General features: G+C 38.0%; 1 protein-coding gene across 1 annotated transcript in view; it reads right to left on the reverse strand.

The window, feature by feature from the left end:
* Nucleotides 1–1,567, reverse strand: part of LOC106867344 (hairy/enhancer-of-split related with YRPW motif protein 1) — a 12,574-nt gene extending 11,007 nt beyond the window's left edge. Inside the window, exon 1 of the mRNA XM_014912193.3 lies at nt 1–1,567. This exon is cut by the window's left edge and continues 108 nt beyond it. The gene's annotated coding sequence lies outside the window, so the exon portion shown is untranslated.
* Between the last annotated feature and the right edge of the window lie 6,034 nt (nt 1,568–7,601).

Genomic DNA, 7,601 nt, shown 5'->3' on the forward strand with positions numbered 1-7,601 from the left:
TGGTACGTTTAGCAACTGAATGCCAAAATGCAAACCCAAATAAACACGGGTTCGAGATCCAATTGGAAGAGCAAGAAATATATATATATATATATATATTGTATATATATATATTTTTTTCTTCTTCGAAGTTTCCGTTCTTTGTTCACAATGGATATAGTGTAATGGATATCCTTCAATATTTAACGGAAGGAAGCAAAAAGGAATTATAGAATAAAGATTGAGAATATATCTTAGAGAGCGATATTAAACTGTGTATGTAATGAAAGAGGAAGACAAGGAGACAAGTAAATGAATGCTGTTATTATGACTATTATTAATAATCGCAAAAATAGGAGCCGCAAAGTTCGGGTGTTTTCTTCTGGTGAGAATAAATAACTTTCACTTTTGTGGAGTCGGCACGTGTATGTATCATCAAATATGTTTGTATATCTATCGTATATGTCACCAGTGACCATCAGTATTGATGTAAAGTGCAAAGTAGGGCTAACTGTTTGAGACAGAAACGACACAGCAACAATTATAATTATGATAGTAACAATTGCGATCTTGAAACACGTATTAATCTCGCTGTTATCAAGAAATCCGTTAGATATATGAAAACTTATATGAACAGCTAGAAATGTTTAATTTCGAAGTTTTAAATATATAACTACTATTATTTATTGTTAATATGATAATAATAATTAATATTATTATAATTTGTGCGTTTGTTATTATTTTGTTGTGTTCAATGATTATAATATTTTCATGGCTTATTATTATAAATTAAAAAAATGTTAACAACAGCAAAATTTATAATAACGAAGATATAAACAGAATACTATTCAAAATCTCATCGTTATTATTATATTTGCTGTTGATGATAATGTCATCGTCGATGTTGATGATGCTGTTGAGGTTTTAGTTCTTAAAAAAGTTTCTTCAAAATCGGTTGCTGGTTATTATTATTGTTTGTTAAGAAGTTCCACTTGTAGTAAATGTAAACGGGGCCAAAAAAGACAAAAAGAAACAGGAAGACCCAAACAGGTAGCTTAATGTATGTAATGGAAACGGAAGAAGAAGGAGAAGTTGAAAAAAAAACAACAGAAAAAAGCCGCGTGTTCAAATGATTGAAAGTAAAGGCCGGACAGGTAAAATCGGCGCACTGCATGCGCGTTGCCGTACGTCCGTCGTCGAAGCGTGCGTGGGTACGTGTGCTGGTCCCTAGGCGCGTGTGCCTACTTTAACCTCCCCGACAGTCGGCCCGACGGAAGGCGGACGATCACGACGACGGCGAGGAGGAGGAGGTGAGGGAAGAGTAGGATTCACAATGTAGCAGTAGCAGCACTGTTTAGTAGTCGTAGTAGTAATAGGTTTGTTGTTGGTGGTGGTGGTGATGGTGGTGATAGTGACAGTGGTGGTTGTGGGGGAGGTAAATTTCGAGAGAAAAGGAAAACGAAAAAGAAACGAAGTGGAAAGGGAGGAGGAGGAGGCGGCGGCGGCGGTAGATTGTGAAAGAAGGTGGGAGGGGGAGGAGGCGAAGGCACAAGTAGTGTACGAGAAAAAGGGAAGGGAGGGTAAAGGGATTAGATGGGAGAAAGAGTTGTAGGGAGAGGAAGCAGAAATACAGCAGCAGCAGTAGTAGGGGAGGAGGAGGAGAGTAGAGAGCCTGACAGTTTCTACTCCTCCTTCTCCTCCTCTATAACTTCTATTCTTCTCTCTTTCTCTTTTCTTTCCACCAAAAAGTTTTGGAGAAAAGATACACACGCACGCGCGCGCTCACATGCGTACACACGCACGTACACACGCACGCACACACGCACATGCATGCGTACACACGAACGCATACACACAAACGCACTTGCGCACGCACACACGTACGTACACATGCGAACACGCGCGCGCACCCACTGAATAAATAGTGTATATAATAAATAAATATCGAAATAAATCTAGTTGGAACTGTGTGCCGTGTGCCGCCGTGCCGCCTCCCAACACTGACCGCCTCCTTCGCATACGTCATTTTCCTTTCTTTCTCTCTCTCTTTCTTTTTGGGAGATATCCGGTCTTTTCATTGGTTGCTTGTTGGCATTAATTAACATGGTAATGGTGAAGATGGCGGTGATTAATTAACGCAGTAGTGGTGGTAGTCATTCAACACACACACACACACACACACACACACACACACACGGGTATGCATATATGTCCATACACCCAGAGGGCCCCGGTGCGTGGATAAGTTAGGTTTTATAGCCCGACATCAAACTTTTCTCTCCAAATAAACTAATAAATAAATAAATAAAATAAATGAATAACTAACAAACTTTGTATCAAGTCTGATTGGGTCTGTTTGTGCATGCGCAGAGAACACATACGTACACATGCACGCACACACACATATCTATGTGTGTGTATATATATATATATATATATATATAAATAATATATGAGTATATGCATATATATGTACATGTATGTATATACGTTCATCTACATGTACATATAGATACATAACTGGGTATATATATATACACACATGTCCGCAATAGACATATGAACACTTATGAAGATAAACACTCGCAAACACACGCACGCTTACACCGAGGAGACATATACACACATTCACATATACACACACACACAGTCACACACACACACAGTCACACACACACACGCACAAGCACACACACTACAGGCACACGCGCGCGCACATTTCTCTGTTTTTATTTGTATTAAACCAGAGCTTTGCTATGTTCGTGTGTTCGCTCGCATGCCTCTGTATGTGTGTGTGTACGAGTGTGTGTGTGTGTGTGTGTACGGATTGCCTGGCTTGTGCTTGGCTGGCGTGTGTTCGTGTGTTCGCTCCAAAGAGTGCGCGCGTGTGTGAATGCGTGTCCATGTAAAGGTGTGTGTGTGTGTTCGCTTGTTTATTCTCTGAATTCGTCCCTACTCCTTTCTCTCTCTCTCTTTTCCCTCATATCCGCTCACTCTATTTCTATCCTTCTCTCTATCTCAACCTCTCTCCTCTCTCTTTCCTTCTCTCTCCAGTTCTCTCTATCTCTTACACATCCTCCCTTTCTCTCTCTCCCATCTTCTTTCTTTCTTTCTTTTTTTCTTTCTTTCTTTCTCTCTCTCTCTCTCTCTCTCTCTCTCTATATATATATATATATATATATATATATATATGTATATATATAAATATATATATATATATATGTATGTATATATGTATGTATATATATATTCACACATAGAGGCTTAGTCGAGACGTTCGCTTCTCAGCCCCATGGCTCCAGATTCTATGTCCCATCGCACCTCTTGGGCCAAATGTCTTCGACTGTTGCGTCCAGTCCCATCAATGCCTTGTCTATGAAAATGGAAGATGGGAACCATGTATGTGTGTGTATGTGCGTACCCTCCTCTGTATGCTGTGTTTTTATATACGTACTCGGTGTGTCCTTCCGTGCTCGTGTGGTGTGTCTGTAGTGTGTACTTTGTCTGTTTGCGTTTGAACGTTTAATCATTATTGTTGCGTTTTGTCCCATTTCGTCACCTGACATAGCGATTCGACAAATAGATCTCGATGATAAATACAATACTGAAATATATACTTGGGTCGATTTGATGGACAAAACCAGTTTTTCTAAAAGGGATGGTGTACCTTTGAAAACTGTAAAGCAAAGGACAGACCCGCTGCTATGTTTAATTGAAAATTAAGAGGGTTTTAAACTTTCTAAACGTGCCGATTGCCATTGTTGAATTAAAACGTTATAATGGTACAACTGCAGAATGGGGCCCCCCGACTTTGTTTCCTCATTACTTTCTAAGAATGCTTATTTTTAAGTGAAATTTTGCCGACAACTTTTCGAGGGTTTAGACAACAATTCATTCTAAACTTTTATTTTCATCTTTTACTTGTTTCAGTCCTTGGACTGCGGCCATGCTAGGGCACCACCTTAAAGACTCTAGGACTTATTTTTTAAAAATCTGATACTTTCTCTATCGGTCTCTTTTGCTGAGCTGCTATGTTACGGGGACGTAAACAAACCAACAGGGACAGACATGAACACACACACACACACATACACATATGTATATATACGACAGGATTCTTTTAGTTTGCGTCTACTGAGTTCCCTCACAAGGCTTTTCGAAGATACTTTTCGAAGGTATCCCGCAATTGGGGTCCCATAGACTTCGCTACCTCATAACTATATGGGGAAAAAATAAAATAAAATGGGGGGCACATTTTAGAAGTTTTGGCGAATTATGTTTTCAAGGGCATCGACCACAATTATTTTGTTAAAATTGAGGGGAAAAAACAAAAAAGACTTTCGGACAAGTTTCGGCTCGCTTTTCCATTTCTTACCTCGACTTTGTGACCACAAATTCTGAAACTTTTTGTATGCACGTGTGTTTCTACGTGCGTTTGGGCGTGCGTATGTGTGTGTCTGTGTTCGTAAACACGTGTGTGTATGTGTGTATCTGGTGAACTGTCCTATGTATGTTGTGTCTTTAAGCATGTGGCGTGAATGTGTGTGGGTGTACGTGTGTTGACATACCAAGCGTGTGTGCGTGTGTATTCGCATGTCGAGCGTGCGCGCGTATCTGGTACGCGTGCATGCTCACGGGTGATATGGTGTGTGTGTGTGCATTTATGTATGTTTATTCAGATGTATATAGCTATATATGTTTGTCTGTTCCGCATGTGCTGTCAATGCCGGATTAAAACCCACAGAAGGCCCTAAGCACTTGAAAGATTTCGGTGTGCCCCTCTATAGATGTAATTCAAAATGTAAACAATTATAAACCATAAAATAAATTTTTATTTTTCAAAATGAAACAAAACTAACAGAAACATGGAAAATAAAGTTTATTTTCGTTTATTTATATTCGAAGAGTTTTCTCCTACATTTTTAAGTCTTTGATCAGATCCTCACTCTAGCACCATAAGCACTTCGAGATTATATTTCCGATCAAATAAACCAATTCGAATAGTATTTTAGCAAGTTTAAAGTGATTTCTTTTGTGCCGTAAACCATTTGCCATTTCTGTAGTTCCTCCCCCACCACTTCCCTAGATGCCCTAAGCATGTGTTTATTTTATTTAATGGTTAATCCAGAACTGCATGTTATACACTCATGTTGTCTTCCTTAAAAAATAAAGAAAAAGTATTTGAAGTCTTCCTGTAAGGAAGGAACTGGTTTCTAACAAAGAATCGCAGTTCCGCCTCGAGATAAGTGTTCCGGGTTAAAACTTGCATATTTGCATCTCTCTGCTGGTTCGGCTTTTGTAGATTGTCTAAAGTGAAGTTCGTGTTTATCGATCTCTTTTTTATGTTTCAAAAACTCTTAGTTTTCCAAATAACGAAAGAAAACCCGATTATTATTGACATAAATGTGACTTGGCAGATAAGGTCGAAAAGATGCACGTTTAGCTTGTGTGCGTATGTATGTATGCATGTATGTATGTGTGTATGTCTGTGTATGTATTTATCTCTATATGTATACTTGCATATATGCGTGTATGTATGTATGTATGCATGCATATGTATGTGTACATTGATGTATATATGTATGTATATATCTGTGTATGTATATGTATATACGTAAGTCTGTATGTCTGTCTGTATGTCTGTCTGTATGTATGTGTGTGTGTATGTGTGTGAGCGTATATGACAAGATATGCGTATGTGATAGATTGCGTGTGTGTAGAGTTTTCATTTTACAGGTGTGCTGTGTGTATAGATGTATGTGTATATGTGGTTCGTGTATGTGTATGTGTGTGTGTGTGTGTGTATGAGTGTCCTACATATGTGTATAAGTGTATGTATTATTGCAGTATGTATGCGCCAGATGTGTACATGCAAGTGTGTTCGGTGCACACATGTATGTGTGTGCGAGTGCATAAACGTGCGTATCTGATTTGAAGTGTGTGTGTGTATGTGTGCATGTGTGCCTGCGTGAGTGTGCGCGCGCGCATGTGCGTCTACATCAAAACGTTTGTCCAAACTTTACAGGTGTCTGAATTTGTTCAGGTGCGCGCGCGTGTGCGTGAGTGTGTTTGTGTGCGTGTATGTGTGTGTACGTGTATGTATATGTGCATGTGTGTGTATGTGTGTATATGTGTATGTGTTTGTGTGTGCGCGTATTTTCGATAATATACAAATCTGTATGAAACTGTGTTTGTCTTGTCCCATAACAAACCCTATATGCGCGAATAGTGCCCGGCAGTAGGCGTGGCCTGTAATCCAAACCAAAAGAAAGGCGTCAATGAACATCACATAATCTCAACTAACCCGATATATACCTTATATTAATCCTTATCTCTTTGTTTCCCCGCCCCGTCTACGACGTACACGCGCGTGCACTGACGTACATGCACGCACGCGCGATCAGTACGCTCTCATCCACACGTTAAACACAGACACGTCAAAACAACAAAGTATACATACATACAAACATACATACACTCACACAAATACATACGTACAGGCATACATACATATATATATATATATATATATATATATATATATATATATATATATATATATATATATATATATATATATATATATATATATATATATATATATATATATATATATATGCATATGTACACACACGCACACACACACACACAGATATGTATATATATACCCAAGTAATAAGAAGAAAACAAAGAACATTCTTAAACACGTCTTTAATGATTCCTTACAATTGTTTCTATACCAGCTCCATTTGCAACGCTAGTTTACGCCAAAATTCGAAGTGGAAATTTACGTAATGTCTGCGGTTTTAGACATGAGAGTGGCACTTCATCAGATTTGCATCAAAGGTGTGCTGTCACAGTGTGCGTAGCTTTATGGAACAGAAAAGCCACAGAGGTCAGCTGTTCTGCAGGCGTGAACATCTTTTCTAAAATCAGCGAAAATGAGAACATTTATGGACTACTGCTTCGAAACCTGAAAATCTTTCGCTTTGATAATAAATTCTGATTTATACCGAAAATATTCGTGTGTTTCAGTGGTTCCCAACCTTTTCACATTGGTTCCCAAGAGTGATTACCAACCCTTTTATTTAAATAAGTTTTCCCACGGCCCCCTTTTAATATGCTTATACTTGTATATATATATATATATATATACACATTGCCACGATTGACCGCTGGCTACTAAAGCTTTCTTCTTTCATTCTCTCTCTCTTTATTTCCTCGTGCTCCTTTCTGTTGAAGAGCGTAGGCTCATAAATATATATATATATATATATATATATATATATATATATATATATATATATATATATATATATATATATATATAGTGGCTCTGGCATATATAGGTGCTTACATTTATCAAGTATTCCCTCTAAACTTACAGTACCTTATATAAATAAATAAATAAATATATATATATATATATATATATATATAAATGATATTTTGAATTTAGTTTACGGACCCTCAGTACTAGCTTTGCGGACCCCAGGTTGGGAACCGCTGGTGTATTTGATTATGTAGTAAATGTTTAAATGGCAAGCTGGAAAAGATGGGATTTTTCAGGCTCAGGTATTGACCGTTTAACATGCATTTAATAATAATAATAATAATCTGTA

This window comes from Octopus bimaculoides, chromosome 3 (assembly GCF_046866305.1).
Source record: "Octopus bimaculoides isolate indiv1 chromosome 3, ASM4686630v1, whole genome shotgun sequence".
Lineage (NCBI taxonomy): Eukaryota > Metazoa > Mollusca > Cephalopoda > Octopoda > Octopodidae > Octopus > Octopus bimaculoides.